Source organism: Dama dama, chromosome X, assembly GCF_033118175.1.
Source record: "Dama dama isolate Ldn47 chromosome X, ASM3311817v1, whole genome shotgun sequence".
Classification (NCBI taxonomy): domain Eukaryota; kingdom Metazoa; phylum Chordata; class Mammalia; order Artiodactyla; family Cervidae; genus Dama; species Dama dama.
The window spans coordinates 160,047,711-160,071,125 of NC_083714.1; the positions used below are offsets into that span (position 1 = coordinate 160,047,711).

Below are 23,415 nucleotides of genomic sequence, written 5' to 3' on the forward strand. Positions count from 1 at the left end.
CTCTGGGAGTTGGTGAAGGACAGGGAAGCCTGGTGTGCTGCAGTCCATGGGGTTGCAAAGACTCACACACAACTTCGCAACTAAACAATACTCCGTGGGGAATAGAGATGGATGGTTTAACCATTAACGAGTGTTTGTGACATGCCAGCAAGCTTGGAAACTCTACCCAACCAACTAAACAAACACAACTGCCACTGTTTTTTGAAGTACAAAGCATGAATGGGATTTCTTATTTATTATAAGAGAATTTTTTTCTCTTTCCAACAGAAGCTCAAAGAGAACGGCTTCTCCTTCTGTCTGTGATTTACTTTCCTGATTATGCTTCTGCCTGAAGCATCACCTTTGTACCTGCAAGGAGACAAATGGGAAAAAGTTCCAACTTCATCAATCTATCTTTTGAGACAGCACAGATGTGGAAAAAAAAAAAAAGAAGTCCATGAAGTTTCCAGAAGAGTTTTTCAGATGTGGTTGGCATAAAGCAGCATTCAGCTTCAAAGCTTCCTGTGTTGAGATGTTCTTTTCAATACTGACAGAGATAAGGAAGACTGAAATGCTTTTTTATCAGTTTAGTGAGTGCTCCTTGATGGAGGAGGTGGTTTTTTTTTTACCAAGGGTGTCATCAGAGAAATCATAATAGAGGTAAATATGTGAGTGAATGTTTCAATGATTCTTTTCTGTCAAAAAAATACATGAACAAAAGAAAAGAGTGAATACAGAAATGACAGACCACAGTCAGCCAAACCTCAAAGTCTACTGTGGAGGATGCTAAGAGGATACAGGGGGTGGGACCAAGAAAATACTTGTTGCTGAGATGCAGAATCATCCCCACCATGATGGCCACGTTCCACCCGCCCCAGATGAGCAAACACAGACATGAAAAAGTGCTGAGTAATACTGTTTCCCAAGAGGTGAAACGACTTCTTACAGTCACAGGGACTTGGTGTAAAAGGACTGTTTCCTGCCTTGTGTTGTCACGACAGTCCTGTCGCCGAAGCTGGCCTCCCAAATCGACTCAAGGTCAACACAACCCTTGGCTACTCAAGGGTAAAAGGAAATAACAGGAGGAGATGTCTCAGGAAGGGGTCGGGGGGTGGGCATCTCAGAGAAGACGACATGGCTTCTTCCTTTCGGGTGACCAAGAATAATGGTGTATAGAAGACAAAGCGAAGGGCTTCCCTGGGGAGTCGCTGGTTAAGAAATCCTGCTTGCCATGCTAGGGGCCGCGGGTTCAAACCCTGGTCCGGGAAGATCCCACGGTGCCCAGAAGCAACTCAGCCCGCCTCTCACAGCCACTGAACCTGTGCTCTGGAATCCAGCAGATTCCAGATTCTGGAATGCAACTCCTGAAGACCACGTGTCCCAAGAGAAGCCACCACAATGCAACAGGAGTAGCCCCCGGGCTGCAAGCAGAGACAAGCCTGCTCGTAGCAACCAAGACAGACATGAGGAAGGCTGAAATACAGTGAGACTGCCGTTGATATGTTTCATTGCAATGAAAGCAAAGCCCACTGGTTTCCTTACAGGAAGGTGTGCCAGGAGACCAGCTTCAGCTTCTTAAATTAGTTCCACTTCAACTTCAAAAAAAATAAATAAATAAAGACACAGGAGGAAAACCTTTTGAGCAGATGTATCTGTTGTCCTCCTGAAATGCTTTAATATGTCAATGCAGAGAAATGAAAATTTCTGTTCTTAGCAACCAAAATCCAGCATAGCCCCAAATACATTATATATAAATATATATATATATAAATCTATATATACATTATATATATATATATATACATTTTATATAGATAGATACATATAGATATATAAGATGGAGGGAAGATGCTGCCCATCTCCCCACATGCATAACAAGCTCATGTAGGAAAAAAAAAAAAAAGTAACCATATTCCAGTAAGGGAGACAACTAAAGTCTATTGTTGTTTATGGACACAGGTATCTAGACCACCTCTGTACAATATTCTGCTTGCTTCACTGGGAAAAACAGGATGAGAGGTGCTTTCATCACTGAACTGCATACAAATTAAATATTTTGAAACCATTTTAAAAACCAGAAAACCCCAAACACTATAAGCAGAAACACACGGAAGGCCAGAGAACACCGCTCCCCAGGAGAGGATCTGAGTAATTATGCGCTGCCAGGCGAACGTCTCCAGGTTTGGCCCAGTTCTCGACTCCGAGAAGGCTGTCTACTCTTACACAACGGCGGAGACCTTGGCTGCTGGAGAGCGATTCCCTTGTTTCAGGTTCCAACTCAACAGTCTCTGCTGGGTAATCTGAAGCACTAGTTGAATGAGCTAAGGCTCGGTTTTTTTGAGTGAGTGAGTCAAAGTTGCTCAGTCAAGCCCGACTCTTTGTGACTCCATGGACTGTAGCCCCACCAGGCTCCTCTGTCCATGGGATTTTCCAGGCAAGAATACTGGAGTGGCCTGCCATTTTCTCCTCCAGGGGAATCTTCCCAACCCACGGATGGAACCTGGGTCTCCTGCATTGGCAGATGGGTTCTTTACCATCTGAGCCAGCTGGGAAGCCCGGTACCTATATACAGAGCTTGGTATTTCCTGCCTGCAGAATCAACTTTTCTCTGCAAGCCCTCAGTGAAGCCTGATTTCATCAAGGGCTCCTGTAAGCCAAACTAAAGTTGACTTATAACGCTGGGCATCCGTCAGCCAGGTAAAGAATGCATGTTAGGGTCTTTGAGTTTCACGGTAAATGATCACTGTGCCACCTACTTTCCTGTTAGTGAAATGAATGATGTTCCTTGGAAACACAGGAGCAAATGGTCTACTGTTGGAGTTCCTATCTGGGTATTCATCTGGAGCTGAAAACGACTTACATCACTGCTATCTCACCAATACTCCTACCAAAGAGGAATTATTCTCTTTTACAAAAGAGCAACACAACATGTCTGAATTTTAGGGCTGTACAGAAAAAAATCTGATGATTCCGCAGACAGGAAATACCAACGTCTATGCATATGTACCGGGCTTCCCTGATGGCTCGGTGGTAAAGAACCCAGCGGCCAGTGCAGGAGACACGGGTTTGATCCCTGGGTAAGATAGTTTTCTAAATAACACTGGTTAAAAGGTGACTTTTTTCACTGAAGTTTAACATAACACAGAAAATTCCAAGCACACATTTCACAGTGAATGAATGATGTACATTCACAGATGAAATTCACAAAGTGGACGGGGGGTGAATCAAGAGAGTGGACAATCACCAGCCTCCCTCCAGCCACCCTCAAGCCTGTTCAACTCCTATTCATTCCCCTACTCTGGCCGCCTGACGTGAAGAACTGACTCGCTGGGAAAGACCCTGACGCTGGGAAAGACTGAGGGCGGGAGGAGAAGGGGACGGCAGAGGATGAGATGGTTGGGTGGCGTCACCGACTCGATGGACATGGGTTTGAGCAAGCTCCGGGAGTTGGTGATGGACACGGAGGCCTGGCGTGCTGCAGTCCGTGGGGTCACCGAGAGTCAGACACGACTGAGCGGCTGAACTGAGAATGTCTGACGTGAGCAGGACTGGTTAAAGCCCATTGTGCAGGGAGACTGTACACACCATCCCTTCCTGACCCGAGATGGTCTAAACCATCTTCCTGCGACAGAGGGGTTCACGACAACAGCTGCTGTGGATTACCCTATATTGGTTACACCATCTCCCCACAGAAAGCCCTTCACAAAGGTACACTTTATCAACGTGCTGTTACGTTTAATGAAATGTCTTGGTTTGGGTTCTCCCAGAGGAGACATGGAGTCTAAGACTTAAGGGTAGGTAGTTTCTTTGCAAAAGGATGTCGGGAAGCCTTGCTGAGAAAGTGAGAACCTCCAACAGAAAGCAGAAGAGGCAGAGAAGGTTCTCACCACGGGGATCTTGCAACGGGAGACTCAGAAAACTGAGAATTATTCCACTGAGGGTTGCTTTACACCCGAGGGTTGTTTCAGGGGTGTAAACCCCTTTGTGCTGGACACTCAAGGCTGCCCAGGTGGGGTGCGGCTCCCGCAGGGCAGGGAGAGGGCCTTAGCAAAAGAGAAGAGTCACCCTGCGTGTGGGCAGAGTGTCACCTTCTAAGACCCTGAGCCACCATGGAGCTCTCACAACACCAAGACCTTCTGTCTCAAGGGCCAATGGGAGTCAGAGTTACACTTTTTATAATTCTTTTAAAAATCACTTTTTGTTTTGTAATGGGGAATACCTTGACATAGTTTTAGGTGAACAGTGAAGGGTCTCAGCCATGCATGTACATGCATCCATCCTCTCCCACACTCCCCTCCCATCGAGGCTGCCAAATGACATTGAGCTGAGTTCTCTGAGCTGTCCAGCAGGTCCTTGCTGGTTCTCCATGGTAAATCCAGCAGTGTGTCCATGTCCATCCCAGACTCCCTGACTGTCCCTTCCCCCATCCTTCCCCCTGGTGACCATCAGGTTATTACAGAGTATTGAGCAGAGTTCCCTGTGCTGTCCAGCAGGTCCTTGCTGGTTCTCCATGGTAAATACAGCAGTGTGTCCATGTCCATCCCAGACTCCCTGACTATCCCTTCCTCCATCCATCCCTCTAATAACCACAAGTTCATTCTCTAAGTCTGACAGTCTCTTTCTGTTTTGTAAGTTCATTTGTAAAATTCCATTTTAGATTCCACATATAAGGGATGTCACTGTTACAATAAATAAGGGATGTCATTCTTTTTGTATAGGATTTTTTTTTATATGAATGATTTTTAAAGTCTTTATTGAAGCTATAACAATACTGCTTGTGTTTGAGTTTTTTTTCCACCACAAGGAAGGTGGGATCTTACGTCCCCAACCAGGGATCAAACCTGCAGCCACTGGATTGGAAGGCGAAGTTTTAACCAGTGGGCCACGGAGGAAGTTCCTATACTGTTTTCGTTTTCAAAAGCTATCACTGACACCCCTGTCTTCACAGTTTACACAGCGGTATGTGCCAGGCTGCCCCGGTTGGTAGAGTGAAGAGGAATCCGCCAGCGAGTGCAGGGGACACTGGTTCGATTCCTGGTCCCGGAAGACTGCACATGCTGCTGAACAGCTGAAGCTCACAACTCCTGAAGCCTGCGTGCCTGGAGCCCATGCTCTGCAACTAGAGAAGCCACCGCAATGAGAAACCCAAGCACCACAAGCAGAGAGAAGCCCCCTGCTCGCCACGGCTAGAGAAAGTCTGTGCACAGCAACCGAGACCCAGCGCAACCAAAAATTAAGGAATCGGTCGCTTCCAAAGTCAGCGTGTGTCATCAATGCCACTCGGACCCGGAGCTACACGGGTGTCTTCCAGCGGGTACCGTGGGCACCACCATCTCATCAGAAAACCATCACCGTGAAGTCCTGGCGTCTCTCTGCTTGCCATCCATCCTGGGAGCGGCGGGTCAGTTCTGCAGCTGCGCTCCCGTAACGCCCCTTTCCCTGATACTTCTCCATCCACGCGCCTCGCACTGCTGTGGACGTTTTACCCTCATTCTTTTTATAGGGCTGCATACTGCCAGGTGGGGTTCCCTGGCGGCTCGGACGGTCAACAATCGGTCTGCGGTACAGGAGACCCACGTTCAATCCCTGGGTGGGGAAGATCCCCTGGAGGGGGTGGGGTGCAGGGCAACCCACTCCAGTGTTCTTGCCTGGAGAATCCCATGGACCGAGGAGCCTGGAGGGCTGCAGTCCATGAGGTTGCAAAGAGTCGGAGGTGACTTAACAAGTCACACACACACACAGTGCCAGGTGTCTTAAATGTTGTTCCAGATACATTTCAAAAAAAAAAAAAAAAAAAAGACGAGTCAAAATCATAAATCAAAGGGGACCAAGAAGAGAAATAATCATGTATTTTTAGGGCAGTCTAGAGAGCTGAGTCCAAACAGAAAGCATGTGGGTGGCATCTGAACTTTGTTCAAGGCCTGATGTGTGATGTTGATTTTTCAACCGCACACGTCTGCCCTCTGCACTTGGGGAACTCAAGGCTCACAGGTTCTGCCCGCCGGCCCGGGGGGGGTCTGCCCTCAGTCACCTGGGGAAGGGGAGGGCTTGGCCCCGAACAGCACCACGTCTGTCTGGCCCCATCCACTTCATGCTGCATACGACCGGCAAATACCAGAAGGCAGTGACCGACAGGAGGTATTAATAATTCCTGATGACAGAGACGTGCAGTATTATACATGTATCGATAACATGACGCATTGCTATTTCTGCTTTTCTTTAACCTCCGGGACTTTTCCCCAAACCACAGGCACAGTGGAGAATGGAAGATTCTGTCTAGGGTCCACATATCCTCTCTGCTCCTGGGACGTTTCCAGAGCCGACGTATCAGGGTAAGATGCCACACTACCTGGGTTTGCCCACAATGAGAAAAGCTTCTGAAGCAGAGTAGACTGTCTGCACATATTGGCCATGAACATTCAGAGGCAATGACAAAAAGGATTAGGACATCCATCATTTAAATCTGATAGTTATTTTGAAAAGAAGATTCATGATGGTAGAGTAAGTATCAACGTCAGCTAAAGCTTGCTTGTGTTGGGAGAGGCAGGGGGAATTTGGGTCTTCCAGGGGGTTGGCACAGGGAAAAACAGTCCCCGAGAAAGCTTCCCGCTGACCTGCACCGTTTGTTTTGAATCATACTCAAGCTGGAGCGCTTTCTTTGTCAGAGCCTGACTTTTCTAATTCCAGTGAGGTTACCGCCCTGGGCTTAACAACGGGTATGAAGAGATTTGTATCTCACAAGTCCGTTTTATGGCTTGTGTGGGATGGTAAACTTCCTCCATTTGGTCTAAATGGACATCGCTGTGTAAAAAGCTGCCCTCTCTGATGAGTCACCGAATTCGCAAAAGGCTTTTCTGTCTTGGTTCCTGGGGGAACGTGAACTGCCAGATCCGTATTTATTCTGGACTCAGAGGGGGTACCTGGGCCAGTTTGCAAGGTTTATTTGAGAACAGTTCTAACGGTCGAAGCGGCTTCAAATACTGAATAACCAATAACCAGTATAGGATAAGGGAATACACTGATCACGATGGACCAGGCTTGACCAGAAGGACATAACCGCAGATGGCAGACACACCCACACTGGTGTATTCAGCGGGAAAACCCCTGGGATTAAATACATCCGAGGATGCTTCATCTGGCCCAGATCTCAAGAAATTCAAAGACGCACTTGAGTTCAAATTAGTAACCCAAGACTTCAATGGAAAGTGTGGACTATAGACATTTCCTGTTTCTAAAATGGATTGAGATGGTTCTACATGTGCTAATTTGCTTCAGGATATTGGTGTCTAAAAATAACAGTGGGAGAAATTTACACACCAGCAATTAAGATTCCGTTTGCTTGGGAACTGGAAACACTGTTCCAGGTTTCACAGCCTCAATTATTTCTAAACAGCTGGCAAGGATTTAAAAATCATCAAAGGCATTTATTAACAACAAACTCCCTGTCAAACACTGATGGATTAGCGTAGCTTTATTTGTGTTTATATGCGACGACTATTTCTGCGGTTCCCGGGGGTAGAAATGACACATGCTGAAAAGTTGGAAGCGAGCATGTGTACTCATGAATGGATGAAAAAAAGTTCAGACATGGTTTTAAAATCCAAAGCCGCTGATAGACTATACTCAGCGCTCCCACACCTAACCTGTGTGCTGGCGAGCTAGGTCGCTTCAGTTGCATCCGACTCTTTGCGACCCCATGGGCTATATTCCACCAGGCTCCTCTGTCCACGGGGGTTCTCCAGGCAAGAATACTGGAGAGGGTTGCCATGCCCTCCTCCAGGAAATCTTCCCGACCCAGGGACTGAACCCAGATCTCTTCTGACTCCTACATTGGCAAGCGGTTTCTTTACCACGAGCACCACTTGAGAAGTTCCTCACAACCTAACTAGAGACACCGGGAAAAACAGATGTTACTTTTCAAAGGAAGCTCTCATCGATGTCTGATTTGCCACATTCCACCCAGTGGCTACAATCCAGGCCACATCTGGAATTTGCAAATGACTGGAAACAATTTCCGTTAAACAGGACTTGTTGAGCAAACTCTAATAAGCCACACAGTGAAATACTGTGTCTCTGTAGAAAACAAAAGCATCAGGTCTTTTCATGTGGATGTGGACAGAGAGACCGAGTGCTTGTTGACATTTACGGAAAGAAACTAATAAAAGTTGTACTCACAATGGGTGGGCTGGGCGGAACGAAGGCAAGAGGAGAGGCTGAGGGTGGGACCTTCTATAAACAGCTTTCTCTCTCAATACATTCATTTTCTTTCCTGTCAAAGGCTGTCCAGTCATGGCGTTTCAGGGGTCTTAACATCCAGGAAAAGCTTCCTTGAATATTGTGGCTTCACGCTCTTTCAATTGTAAGTGAAAGTGAAAGTCGCTCAGTCGTGTCCGACTCTTGGCCACCCCATGGACTATACAGTCCATGGAATTCTCCAGATCAGGATACTGACGTGGGTAGCTTTTCCCTTCTCCAGGGGATCTTCCCGACCCAGGGATCAAACCCAGCCAGGTCTCCCACGTTGCAGGCAGATTCTTTACCAGCTGAGTCACCAAGGAAGCCCAAGAATACTGGAGTGGATCATTGTAAGTCCAACCAAAAAAATCTTATTTCAAATTTTATTTCAAATTTTGGATTTGTGGTATCACCAACTTTTAAATTTTATCATCTCCTAACTTGATTTTACTCATTTTCATCAAGGGTTAGTGGGTTTATGTTTTATTGTTTGTCTGTTTTCTAATGTTCAATTTCATTTTTGTTCTTTTCATTATTAGTTTTATATTTTTTAAATTTTTAACTCACATGGTGCTTTCAGAGTTAAGGTTCATAGGAAATCTGAGGGAATGCACTAGTTCTATTTTTAACTACTTTTTCTAACAACTTCAGTTGAATATGCCTCACATTTTTTTTTCTTTTCCGTATTTATTAAAAATCATTTAATTTCTTCTGGGCATGTTGCAGCTAGCTACAACTAATTTATTCTAGATAAATTCTGCATTTTGGGTTTTTTTTTTTTTTTTCACTCAACAGTTAAGACACAGATTGTAATATATTTTACTTAAAATTTTCAGTGCCTTTTTTTTTTTTTTTTACTTTCTATAATATTTTTTGTCTTTGATTTCCCATTTTATTGTTGGTGATGGAATATGATGGTGGTTGCAAATTCTACTCGCTATAATCTTTCTAAGTTGTATGTATGTGTATTTAAGGGTGATAATCTTTTGTTTCTAATGGGCAGATAATCTCATTTATACTTATTTTTAATTGAAATATGACATTATATTCATTTCAGGTGCACAACATGATTTGCTATCTGTACATACTGCAAAAAAGATCACCACCATAAGTCCAGTTAATATTAACCAGCACATAGTTACAAATTATTTTTCTTGTGGTGAGGGCTCACTTATACCTATTGCCGTGAAAGATCCATTTGCTATTTTTTCCGTTTCCTTTAATCTTTTAGTTGTAGCTGTTTAAAAAATTTTGATAGAGTTTTGTTAATGGTAAAAAACAAAGGAAGGAAGGAGGTTCTGAGCCACTGTACTAAAAAAAAAAAAAAAAGAAAAAGCTGATACTGTGCCTTTCTACTAATCAAAAGGATCTAGAAACTATTACTCATAAGATTGCAAAAAAAAAGAAAAAATTTGAAAAAGCACCTATAATTAACACTTCTCTTCTGTTCCCTACATTCTATTTTTTTTTTTAAAATACAGCTTTAACAATAAAGAACCTCTTCTGTTATGTAAAGAAGAGAGAAGGAGTCACATCGGCTTTTGATCTTCGTAATAATTCACAAAGGTTTCAGAAATAAATCATTTCTAGGACATACCTCCCAAGTTCTTAAGAATAAGCTTCATGTTTAAGCGAGAAAACACTTTTTAAGTGTTTCCTGCTTCCCCTCCCTAGAAGTTCTGATGGCTATGTGTAGATGGACATCATTGCTTTTTCTAGCAAGGATGCTGACTTTTTAACCCCTGGAGCACTTGAAACGTGCTATGTTACAATTTCTATACAGAAGTTCATTGACTTTGACAGAATTTCAAATTGTCTCTTCTATCATGATGGTTCATCAACTGCTTTTGGTTTATCAGAGTTGAAGTGTTTTACCCTCAAGTGGTTCCGCTTAAATTCCTCTTTCTGGCTAAGATTCCCAAAACATGAAATTCATTGAGCATTGCGCGGGGCTTTGTTGAACCCATTGTATTTTTCGCCCGGAGGCTGGTGAAAGAAAAACAACAGAAATGAACCTTAGGAGTCGTACTTTCTCAACACAGAATCAGACGTAAATGTACCAGCTCCCCTCTTTTTACCATCTTTCATTTTCATGGAAAACTTTTCCAATGGATTTTATCTTAATGGCTAAAGAATATTTGAATACTTCGGACACTCTTCTGGCTTATGGGTTAAAAATATCTAACATGACCTTTGATGTTGAATGGGTTTCCCTTGTGGCTCAGGTAGTAAAGAATCTGCCCACAATGTCTCACACTGGTTCACCTTTCTGAAAGACATTATGAAGATGACTGAAATTAGTAGATGTGACTTTTAACAATCTTTTAACAACTTATAGTATAGATAAATAAATTGCCCAAGCGATAGACTTTTTTTTTCCCCTTTAGCAAGCGGTCCTGTGTGAATTTGCTCACCTGTCCAGATGAGACCATTATCTTACGCGAGGAGGAAAGATAACCAGCTGCAAATGGAGAGGGCTGGCCAGACCTTACCATCTTAACTTATGGTGGAGCGGACTTTGGATGTCCGTGGCGACAGAGTCAAGGGCCTTGGGAAAGACATGAACAAGTCTGTTCTCAGCGGCAGTACGCAGACTAGCAGCAGGAGGTGATGGAGATCGTGTAAACCTGCGGACCTCGGTCCTTTCTGACCCTCCACCCACCACCCTCGGGGGGCAGTGGTCACCCAGGGGGGCAGGGACGCCCCGTCTGGTAGTACGGTCCCCAGAGCAACATTAGCATCTCCTTGACGACCCGTCAGAGAGGAGACAAGGCCAACACTGCCACCTCCTTCCTGTTTAGGGGTGGGAGGGGCAACGGACAACACTCACAAGTGCGCAGAGACATTGTCTCGCCGGCAGTCTCAAGCTTAAAAAGCCATCCTCTGGATAAACGACCTGTTCCTACTGTATACCACAGAGAACTCTATTCAACATCCTCTAACAAGGCATAAAGGAAAAGAATATGAACACGGCCAGTTTAGGAGGTAGGCATGGGTCATTCCAAAGGCTTGTGGGCATTCAACCTGAGGTTACGGTTAAAACTCAACAAGTTTCATGTCGCCAATGTGCAGTTACAGAAAATGGACATCTTAGCTGGGGAAAATAATTTCATCTATTTTCTTCTCCTCTAAGTCACGGATGACAAGAGGTCAAGCCAAGAAGTCAGCGGACTTGTTTCCAAGGTCAGAAATGGGAGCAAATGAGACCCTCAGACATCATTAACATGGATTCGCTGGAAGGATACCCTAGTGTGTAAACGATGACAAAATGCTTCAGATGCAATGGTTTTCTTCTCCAAAGTAATTATCAAGATGTGGCCCTCTGTGTGTGTATTGGGGGTGAGGGGGGGTCACTTGCAAGCATTTCAGAATTTCCCAGACACAGAAGTCCGAAAGCAGAACCAACTGTTAGGTCAGAAAAAGAAAGGGAATGAATAGTAACGGTAACAATTACCATACAAAATTTAAAGATGTCTCAAATAAAAGCAGTTTTTCCTTCTCATCTTTTGTTACAAATAACATTTTTTTCCACCTACAGGCCTTTGATCACCCTTGGGATTCGGAACAAAGAATTAAAGAATTGAGGTTTTTTTTTTTTTTTTTTTTAAGTTTCTTTATATATGTAATCAAAAGGACATACTTTCTCTCATGAAATGAATTTTTCTATCCCTTCTTCAGGGGAATTTTCCAACCCAGAGACTGAACCTGGGTCTCCCACGTTGCAGACAGATCCTTTACCATCTGAGACACCAGGGAAGCCCAGTCAACACAGACATTAATAATTTCAGATGATTTCTAGCTAATGCGTCATTTAAAAATTAAAGAGACTTTGCTGGTGGCCCAGCCACAATGAAAGATCTTGCATTTACTAACCAAGATTGAATATTGTGCATACCACAGCTATGAGCCAGTACACCCAAATAAATACATACATACATAAATATTTTCAGAAAATAAATGAGAAAAAATAGGTCTCAAAAGAGAACGCTCTGTGAGCCCAGAGGTACCAATCAGTCAGTTCAGTCACTCAGTTGTGTCTGACTCTTTGTGACCCCATGGACTGCAGCACGCCAGGCCTCCCTGTCCATCACCAACTCCCGGAGTCCACCCAGACCCATGTCCATGGAGTCAGTGATGCCATCCAACCATCTCATCCTCTGTCATCCCATTCTCCTCCCGCCTTCAATCTTTTCCCAGCATCAGGGTCTTTTTCAATGAGTCAGCTCTTTGCATCAGGTGATTTTTAAGGGTGCAGAACTTGGGAGACAGACAGCATTGCTTTCACAGGCATGTTCTAACTGGACTTTTTAACTTGCTGGAAGCATGAAAAGAAAGTGAACCTGTTAGTCACTTGGTTGTGTCTGACTCTTTGCGACCCCTTGGACTGTAGCCCACCAGGCTCCTCTGTCCATGGGATTCTCCAGGCAAGAATCCTGGAGTGGGTTGCCATTTCCTTCTCCAGGGGATCTTCCCGACCCAGGGATGGAACCCAGGTCTCCTGAAGTGCAGGCAGATTCTTCACCATCTCAGCCACCAGGGAAGCTGCTGAAAGCATACATATCTCTAAGAGTCTATAGCATTTACTGAGCTGTACATGAATTGAGGAACTACAAGAAGACAACATCACTCATGTAAACAACATCTTTACAGGGAGCAAAACATGCTACCCTTCTAAGATGAATGAAACTATGAGAACTGCAACACAGAAAAGGCACCTCACGCATTAGATGCAAAGTATACATTTTGATAAATCTTTAAATTCCTTCAAATGATTGCGGGTATATCTATATGGATTGCACACGCAAAAGATAATTACTGTTTTGTAGAGCCTCATAAGTCTAGCAAAGGACACCTTTAACTTGGTTAAACCCAGAACAAAACTATTTGTTTACACACCGTTTTTGACAAACTGAAGAAATTAATGGTGTTTAATTTAACACAGTCGCTGTACCAGGAACAAGGATATGTCTTTTAAAAAATCACTTAGTAAAATAAGCCTGCTCATGATTAAAAAAAAGAAAAAATCTCCTTTCCCTACACCTACATTTATGCATGTCACTCCAAGGAATAAATAGTACTGAAAAATCAATATTTCAATTGACCTGTGATTCTGTCTTACTAACTCTAAGCATGCATGCAGTTATTTTTCTTAATGTATTATACTCAGACCGAGACTGTTAACTTGTGTTTAGGGATATCAGAGAGCATTATTACACCACACTCGGGGCCCCTGTAGACAGCAACATCACTGAGATAAACCACTAGGATGTCGAACGGCTTCCCTGACAGCTCAGTCGGTAATGAATCCACCTGCAATGCAGGAGACCCTGGTTCGATTCCCGGGTCGGGAAGATCTGCTGGAGAAGGGAACGGCTACCCACTCCAGGATTCCTGTTGCTTCCCTTGCGGCTCAGCTGGTAAAGAACCCGCCTGCAAGGCGGAAGACCTGGGTTCGATCCCTGGCTCGGGAAGATCCCCCCAGGAGAAGGGAACGGCTACCCACTCCAGGATTCTGGCCTGGAGAATCCCATGGCCTATACAGTCCATGGGGTCGCAAAGAGTCGGACACGACTGAGCAACTTTCACTTGACTTCACTCCAGGAGTGAAGGGCCAAAACAGAGCACTAAGTCTGGCGTACGTGTGGGCTCATGTTCTCAGCCTGGGAGCTAGCTGAAATAGGAAGGCAGAGTGGGTGATGCCCGATCCAGCTGGGCAAGTGTGCGTCCTTGACTGCTCCCATGCGCCAGGCAAGGGGCCAACCACAGTGAGTAATACACTAAGTGAATTCTCCTTTATAGCCCTGTATCCCAGATGAGGAAAATCGGGCTGAGAGGAGCTTAGGAAGTTCCCCGGTGTCCCCAGCAGCCAGAGGCACGGCTGGATAAAGCCACAGCTGTCTGACTCCATGGGGCAGACAGTCAGTTCACTCCTTCCAGATAAGGCAGGCAGAGCTGGCCACCCCAGAGCATCTCTGTAGCCTGGGAATTATTACTGGGTGAGGACCTAGACAGCATATTAAAAAGCAGGGACACTACTTTGCCAACAAAGGTCGGTCTAGTCACGGCTATGGTTTTTCCAGTGGTCATGTATGGATGTGACTGTTGAACCATAAAGAAAGCTGAGTGTTGAAGATGGATGCTTTTGAACTGTAGTCCTGGAGAACTCTTGAGAGTCCCTTGGACTGCAAGGAGATCCAACCAGTCCACCCTAAAGAAAATCAGTCCTGAATATTAATTGCAGGGACTGATGCTGAAGCTAAAACTCCAATACTTTGGCCACCTGATGTGAAGAAGTGACTCACTGGAAAAGACCCTGATGCTGGGAAAGATTGAAGGCAGGAGGAGAAGGGGACGACAGAGGATGAGATGGCTGGATGGCGTCACCGACTCGATGGACAGGAGTTTGAGCAAGCTCCGGGAGTTGGTGATGGACAGGGAGGCCTGGCGTGCTGCAGTCCATGGGGTCACAAGAGTCAGATGTGACTGAGCGGCTGAACTGAGCTGAACTGGACTGAGGACAATAAACACCCAGAAGACTCAGGAAGAACCCCCCACCTTCCCCTAACTGCCTGAGGGGTGTAGACGGAGCAACTGTTCCAGGGAGGGAGCCATCGCCCTAGAGACCCCCCCAGTGAACCAGACGTTTGGCCCGGGAGGAAGCCAGCAAAGGCTGTCTGTGACACCCCTCTCTTACCCCTTCCTACACGTGACTGATTTCCACCTTTATTTGGGACTTTATTCTGATTTCCAGGTGCATGCTTCAACTTATCAACCAGGTAGCTCTACCTGAACCCCCCTCCCCCGCCCCCCACCCCACCCCCCCCCACACACACAACTCTCACATCCATTAAACCCTATCCTGGGCAATTCCTTCATTTCGACCCAATTCCCTAGACAGACCACCCTTCCTATGTTCCCTGCTTGGGCCAAGCTAAGGAAACTCCACACTGGTCTAGTCTTGGAAAAGTCTCTGGCCCAAACCATGGACGTGTAAGCTTTTCAAGTGGCGGTCGTATTCATTACCTAGTCCCCTCTTTATCCAGACAGGATGCTTTCTAAAAGTCACAGCGGATGCCTGAACCCATGGATAGTACTGACCTCTATAGACATGATGTATATACAGAGAGATATCAGGCCTTCCCTGATAGCTCAGTTGGTAAGGAATCTGCCGGTAATGCAGGAGACCCTGGTTCAACTCCTGGGTCAGGAAGATCCCCTGGAGAAGGGACAGGCTGCTCACCCCAGTATTCCTGGACTTCCCTGGTGGCTATGCTGGAAAAGAATCCACCTGTAACCTGGGAAACTTGGGTTCAATCCCTGGGTTGGGAAGATCCCCTGGAGAAGGGCTATCCACTCCAGTCTTCTGGCCTGGGGAATTCCATGGACGGTATAGTGCTTGGGGTCACAAAGAGTCAGACACGACTGAGCAACATTTTTGGGAGGGGTGGTCTTTGCTGAGAGGTCTATACAAAAAGGATTTAGGACCATTCAAGTAGACTCATGGCATCTGAGCTTCTGTGAGTGAAGAAGAAACACAGGAGGAGTTCTTCCCCTACTTTTATCAATTCTCTTCCAGAGATGAGATGTCCTAAAGACTGTCAACTCAACATCAGGGATCACAGTGCCTGGGAAGTCAGTGCCAGCTGAAAGCAAGAAGCCTGAGTAGCCTACTTGAAGAACGTACCCATCACGAAATTAGGATTCTGACCAAGTTTCCCTCTTCAGACGTTTTCCCTCCATGCAGCAGAAGGCGAGGAGCCTCATTGGACACAACAAATGTATCAACACATTCAGCAGCAGTGACGTTAACGTGTAAGGATGATAAAGCCTGGACATAGGACTTGGTTTCCAAGTCTGGAATTTCTGATGAGAAGTTCATCTCCTTGCTAGTCAAATATATTAAATTTTTTTGGTAACTCTCAGCTTTACAAGGGAAATTGCTTCTCTGTGCTCCTTCCCGCCCAGACTAACAGTGAAGGAATCGAGATAGCTTCGGCATGAGAGAAACAGTACGTGTGCTTGCTTCGGCAGCACATATACTGAAATTGGAGACAAAGAGTACGTTTAACCGTGTGGAAAGTTACCACCCAGCTGTGAGAAGCATGGCGCTGTCAGCTTGGGTTGATGAGTAGAGAGAAGGCAAACCAGTTGGTGTCGATTTTTTAAAATATAAATTTCCAGGGTCAGCAACATTCCATATAACAAAGATTCTGGTCACCAAAACAAGTCTATTCTCACAGCTTAAGTCCATCTACAAGGGAAGATACTTCTGTCTGTTTACCTTTATTTTGACGACCTTTTGGAAAAATACGTTACCTGATATTTTAAAATACAGTCCCTTCCCCCCTTTTGAGTCTCTGTTGGGGAAGTGAAAGTCGTTCAGTCGTGTCTGATTCTTTGCGACCCAGTGGACTATACAGTCCGTGGAATTCTCCAGGCCAGAATACTGGAGTGGGTAGCCGCTCCCTTCTCCAGGGGATCTTCCCAACCCCGGGGAACAAACCCAGGTCTCCCGCATTGCAGGTGGATTCTTTACCAGCTGAGCCACAAGGGAAGCCGAAGAATGCCGGAGTGGGTAGCCTTTCCCTTCTGCAGGGGATCTTCCCGACCCAGGAATGGAACCGGGGTCTGCTGCACTGCAGGCAGATTCTTTACCAGCTGAGCTACCAGGGGAGCCCTGCTGGGGAAGGCTGAGTAAATTATATCCCACACGGGTCAGACCACGGGGTCTCCTCACCAGTGGTCCACGTGAAGATGCTCTGCTCTTTATCCTATGTCCCCTTCCATCACTACTGCTCAGCCCAGTTCTCTCTCCCGTCCTGTTCACGATCTGTAGTATGTTTCACGTGTGCTATTTGCTCATCTGGCTTTATGAAAGCTGTACTTTCCTGTGTGTTTCATGTTTATGTAAATCACATCGACACAGATCCCGTTACGTGTTCCTATTTTCACCACCAACTGCTTTTCGTTTTCACCCTGGTTCTTATGTCTGTGAGGTCTCCTGCTGAGCAACAAATTACCACAAATTCTGGGGCTGAAGCAGTAACTCCAACTCTCCCCCCATCATCTGCTCACCGAAAGAGTGGTGAGCAGCGTTCTTTCTGAGGTCACACCACGAGGTTCCCTGCACGCTTCCGTCTACCCTATCAGTTCTACCATGAACGCTACAAGCACAAGGAATTGGATTCCCTCCAACAGCTGGCGGGAGCTCAGAAGTGGCTCCTTCTCCACTCAAGCTTCCAGATGACAACACAGCCCAGCGCATACCTTGACTGGAGCCACGCGAGACCCCAGCAGAGGACCCAGCCAGGTCACGTCCAGACTCTGGACCCACAGAAACTACGAGGTCACAAGCATGTTTGAAGCAATTCCGCGTGTGGTTAACTTGTTACACGGCGACAGCTAACTGATACACTTTCCAATAGCGACTTCAGCCTCCTTGAAATCAACTCTTTAATCAACTCTTCTGGACCAGCAGCACAGAGCTCTTTGCTTCCCTGGGTTTTCACTGTTGTCTGACACGCCAAGATCTGTGATGCAGGCCCAGGAATTCTCTTCACTATGATAAAAGTTTACAGATCTAGGTTCACAAAGTTGAATTGTTTGAGTCAAATCAGTGACCTCGAGCAATTTATTTTCTTGGGCTCCAAAATCACTGCAGATGGTGGCTGCAGCCATGAAATTAAAACACGCTTGCTCCTTGGAAGAAAAGCTATGACCAACCTAGACAGCATATTAAAAAGCAGAGACATCACTCTGCCGACAAAGGTCCATCTCGTCAAAGCTATAGTTTTTCCAGTAGTCATGTATGGATGTGAGAGTTGGACTATAAAAGAAAGCTGAGTGCCTAGGAATTGATGTTTTGGAACTGTGGTGTTGGAGAAGACTCTTGAGAATCCCTTGGACGGCAAGGAGATCAAACCAGTCCATCCTAAAGAAAATCAACCATCGATATTCAGTGGAAGGACTCATGCGGAAGCTCCAATACTTTGGCCACCTGATGCGAAGAGCTGACTTGATGGAAAACACCCTGATGCTGGGAAAGATTGAAGGCAGGAGGAGAAGTGGGGGACAGAAGGTAAGATGGCTGGATGGCATCACTGCCTCAATGGACATGAGTTTGAACAAACTCCGGGAGGTAGTGAAGGACAGAGGAGCCTGGTGCGCTGCTGTCCATGGGGTCGCAGAGAGCAGGACACGACTTAAGTGAATGAACAAGAGCAGCAAGGGTCACTGTGGCGTAACTGAATTTAATGAATAGGTGTTTGCATGCCATAGAGCAGGGGTCCGCAGTCTCCAAGACCTAACGCCTGATGATCTGAGGTTGAGCTGTTTTAGTGATAATACAAATAACGGGCACAATAAATGTAACGTGCTTGAATCATCCCCAAACCATCTTCCTCTCCCCAGCCTGTGAAAAAACTGTCTTCCACGAAACCAGTCCTTGATATCAAAAAGGTTACCGACCACTGCCTCAGAGAACACTTGGTTCTCAGCAGTGGGTGTTAAACTAAATGAGCCAACTGAAAGAAATAACAACGGTTATTTGATACCAATTAGGATCAACTGAAGGAAAAAAATCAGGAACCCAGTAAGACGTTCCACTTTTGGACACACACGGTAACGGGACTAGTTCTGCCTGGACTTTCTGATTTCACATCTAAATCTGATTTGCAGAATCAGGTCCCCTCATGTTTCATCATAGGTGTCTACAACATCATCGAGCAGAAGAACATTCTCCTGCCCTTGGAGGAGACACAACGCTGATACACAGACAAACACGGTTCACAATGAGCCTTGTCGGCCACTTCCTGTCATCCTGGAGGAGAAGGAGGTTTACCTTGCAGCGAAAGCTTGAATCTCATCATGCACAACCTATGAGCTGAAAATGGGCTAATCCGAACACCTCCCTGAATTATGGAAGTCTACAAAACTGTGTTTATTCACATCAAAAGGAGCTGCGTACCTCGCTCTTTCCATCACGATAGCTGCAGACAAGACTGACGGCTTCTCTCTTTCTTAGTGGCTACAGACACAAAACCTCTTTCATCTTTTCCTGAGAGAATCTCTGCTCCAACAGTAGCCTCTTTCTGTTCTGAATCCTGGACATGACTAACTAGCTCACTGTGCGTTTGCAATAAACACATATTTTCAGGAGCTCGCCAGCTCTCTGATCTCTCCCAGAACCACGCCTGGAGGCCCCCTCTTACCCGAATAAAACCACAACACAGTCTGTTTAAGAGGCAATTTGGAACAGGATGATACATTTCTGACATAAGATGGCTGATTCAGCTTGTCCTAGGGCAGAAACCACCAAAACATTGCAAAGCAATTATCCTCCAATTAAAAACTAATTAGGAAAAAAAGACTAACCTTTCCAGGGAGGATGCTGACAGCAGAAACTTTTAAAGGTAGTTTCATATTTGGGGGTTTATAAGGAACATCACTGGGGGGTGGGGGGGGCGGGGGTAAGACCCACTCTCCACACAGCAGCATGAGGCAAAGATGGAAAATATGGACAGATCCGAAGGGGACAAAAACGTGTATTTTGTTGGAGAAAAATTATGGTATCATGTAGGGAATGGATAACCATCCATTAGGGATACATGGAATCCCACCTAGTGTTATAAATAAAGTTTTACTGGAACAGAGGCACACGCATCTACTTACATGTCACAGATCTCTGAATGCTTACTTGCTAGGCCAGCAGAGTTGAGCGGTTGAAATCAGGTCACAAGGCCTGATGTGCTGCCTTCCTGACTCTTTATAGGAAACCGTACTGAGCCTTGCAGAGCAGGCATAGCACGTGGATTTTGGTGCCGTGAAAAACTCAGATGTCGGTTAGGAGTTGCGTCTTCTTCTTTTGGTTTTGTTGATAGGAATTAAACAGGCAGAACTAAGGACGTCCCCAGTGGTCCAGGGGCTAAGACTCCGTGCTCCCAATAAAGCTGGGCCAGGTTCCATCCCTGGTCGGGGAACTAGACCCTACACGCCAAACTCCAGTATTCTTGGGCTTCCCTGGCGGCTCAGCTGGTAAGGAATCCACCTGCAGTGTGGGAGACCTGGGTTCCCTTCCTGGGTTGGGAAGATCCCCTGAAGGTGGGAACAGCTACCCACTCCAGTATTCTGGCCTGGAGAATTCCATGGAGTGTAGAGTCCATGGGGTCGCAGAGAGTCAGACACGACGGAGCGACCTGCACTTTCACTCATAAATTACCTACCATCAGGATGGGTAAATGATAAATTTTCTGATAACTTTTGGGAAGGAGAACGTATTTAAAATTGCATTCCAAGTACAGGTTAAGACGTAATGGAAAATCAACTTGGATAACTTACTATTTAATTTCATGATCCTACGAGTCTTACGTCTGGCGCTAAATTCTAAGGTACAATTTAAATAGAATAAAGGTGACACTGTTGTTGGAACAAAGGAAAAGGGCAAAATAGAGATAACTAAAGAACCACTGGAGAAGGGATAGGCTACCCATGTTTGGGCTTCCCTTGTGGCTCAGCTGATAAAGAATCTGCCTGCAGTGTGGGAGACCAGGGTTTGATCCCTGGGTTGGGAAGATCCCCCTGGAGAAGGGAAATGCTACCCACTCCAGTATTCTGGCCTGGAGAATTCCATGGACTGTATCGTCCATGAGGTCGAAAAGAGTGGGACATGACTGAGAGACTTTCACTTTCATAAATAGGCTGGGAAAGAAGAAACGACTGAGTGTGGGTCAGGCTTTAGATGTGACTTTTGTTTTCTCTACTTTGGGCAGTGGAGGCCGGATGAAGGCTCAGTTTTTGTAAAAGCAGCCCTGGGGGATTCTGGGGGCATTCCCTGGCCGTCCAGTAGTTGAGACTCTGTGCTTCCAATGCAGGGGATGTGAGTTCGAGCCCTGATCGGGGAACTGAGATCCTATATGCTACACTGTGCAGCCAAAAAAAAAAAAAAAAAAAAGCAGACCTCCAGGCATCTAAGCTCCGAGGCCCCGAAGACGGCCCTGTGCCTGGACCAACTCCTGCCTCCTGGACAGAAAGTGAAAGAGAAAGAGAAAGTCGCTCAGTCGTGTCTGACCCTTTGTGACCACACAGACTTATACAGTCCATGGGATTCTCCAGGCCAGAATCCTGGAGTGGGTAGCCTTTCCCTTCTCCAGGGGAATCTTCCCAACCCAGGGATCGAACCCAGGTCTCCCACCTTGCAGGCGGATTCTTTACCAGCTGGGCCACCAGCGAAGCCCAAGAATACTGGAGTGGGTAGCCTATCCCTTCTCCACGGGGTCTTCCCGACTCAGGGATCAGAACCCACCTGTTATTCCCCACTCACTCAGCCTCAGCACCCACCCTCTTCTACTCCACGTTGTTCCTGGTCCCCACGATCCACCTCAAATCAGCGTCATCTATGTAGCTTTGATCTACATGGCCACTGAAAGGGGTATCTCTCTGGCACCTTTAACCACAGTCTCAAAGAACTCTTGTGAAGACGGGCCATTGCTCAGGGCATAATGGCTATTGAAAAAATCTCTGGCTGGCCATCACAGCAGAGTTCTAGAGTTTCTTCTGCAATCGGAGGGGCGGCGGGGGGGGGGAGGCGGGGGGTTGTGCCAGTCCAGGGAGGCCGCCTGGGGGGCCTGGGAGTCAGTGAAGAGGGTCTGTGTCAAGCTTGGCAGTGGCCCCAGCCCCAGCTGAGACCCAGTGGGACCACCCAGGCAGGTGACGCCACCGCTGGCCCCCCGGGAGAGCTCCAGCTGGACCAAATCACACATCCTCCTATGAAACATCCATCTGGATGATGGAACGGCAACCAGAGAGGTAGCAGTGTGAGCAGGGGCGGACGTACTGATGGGAAACACGTGTCCACATCCTACCTTTCGCGGACCCGATCGCCGCGTCTGAACTGCGCCAGGCTGCCTGTGAACCAGCACGTCTGGGACGATGACGACGCCTTGGCCTTGGCTTCGGCCGTGCATGTGTAAAGCGGCTCCGGGACTGAATAGCCCGTGTTGTTTGCCTGCCAGGCTCTCCAACTGGACTCGAAGACACAAGACACCCTTGTCCGAAGAGGAGGTGCCCGGAATGTGAAATTTTCCAGAGAGCTGGGGGGAGGAAGACCCTGTCAGAGCCAGAATACCTGCAAAACAGGAGAGGGACAAAGCCTCAGCAGTAGTTTACATCTCGTTTTTTTGTTTGTTTGTTTTTATTTTTTACTTTATATCTCTTGTTTTCTTAGTCTCTGATGTAGAGTCCCTGAAGAGCTTTTTTTTCCCTTCAAATGGAGATGTATATCTCTTTGAATACTGCCCCTGGAAGATGACCCACTAATTAGCAGACAATCTGCCAATGGGAATGGTTTGCAATACAGAGGCAATCAGTTCAGTTCACTCGCTCAGTCGTGTCCGACTCTTTGTGACCCCACAGACTGCAGCACCGCCAGGCTTCCCTGTCCGTCACCAACTCCCGGACCTTGCTCACACTCACATCCATCGAGTCAGTGATGCCACCCAACACCGAACTCATGTCCATCGAGTCGGTGATGCAATCCAACAGAGGCAATGCCCTCTGCCATAACATCGGAGAGATTAAAAAATTGAATAACGGTACACACAGACACACACACTCCTCATTAAAGAAATAAACACTTCAGTGAAATTTTGATAACCCCTATATCCCATCAACAGGCAAGCTTGGCAGGTTCCTAATGAGAACAATTTCAGGCAGCGTCTGTCTAATTCAACGTGTCCATTTAAGAACCCGTCTGAGCTGCAGCATGTCCACCACATGGTCGGTCGGGTCTCTCCGAGCGTGGCCTCTCCCATATCATGATCTCAAAGAAACCGGATGTGATTAGTGAGGACTCTTGAGGAGAATGCTGAGGGTCCGCTAAGCCCTCCCTCCCGCTGTAATCAGACACGGCTCTTTGGCTGTGTGTCCACCACGATCGAGGCCCTGGAAGGTGTTCCCCGAGGGTAAGTGAGGTTGATGGTGGCAGTTTGGTTGTTGTGTCTACATTTTTTTCCTCTTTTTCATTAGGAAAAGGAGAATCAGTTTTTATTTGGAAGTAAAATGTCTTTTTCTCTAAAGACAATGTCTCTTTTTTTCTTTTTTCCATCTGTAACAATTCATTTCTACCTCCTCAAAATTAAGAGTTTTTTTTTTTTGCAGGCTGTCTTTACTTGCAGAAATACAAAACAGAGTTTCCTATGGAACAAG

General features: G+C 46.2%; 1 long non-coding RNA gene across 5 annotated transcripts in view; it reads right to left on the reverse strand.

Moving 5' to 3' along the window:
• Positions 1–23,415, reverse strand: part of LOC133052266 (uncharacterized) — a 462,497-nt gene that overhangs the window by 164,371 nt on the left and 274,711 nt on the right. For all 5 annotated transcript variants that reach the window (XR_009692011.1, XR_009692013.1, XR_009692010.1 and 2 more), the window contains one exon: positions 22,074–22,336. This is a non-coding gene — a long non-coding RNA (uncharacterized LOC133052266). The remainder of the gene's footprint in view (positions 1–22,073; positions 22,337–23,415) is intronic.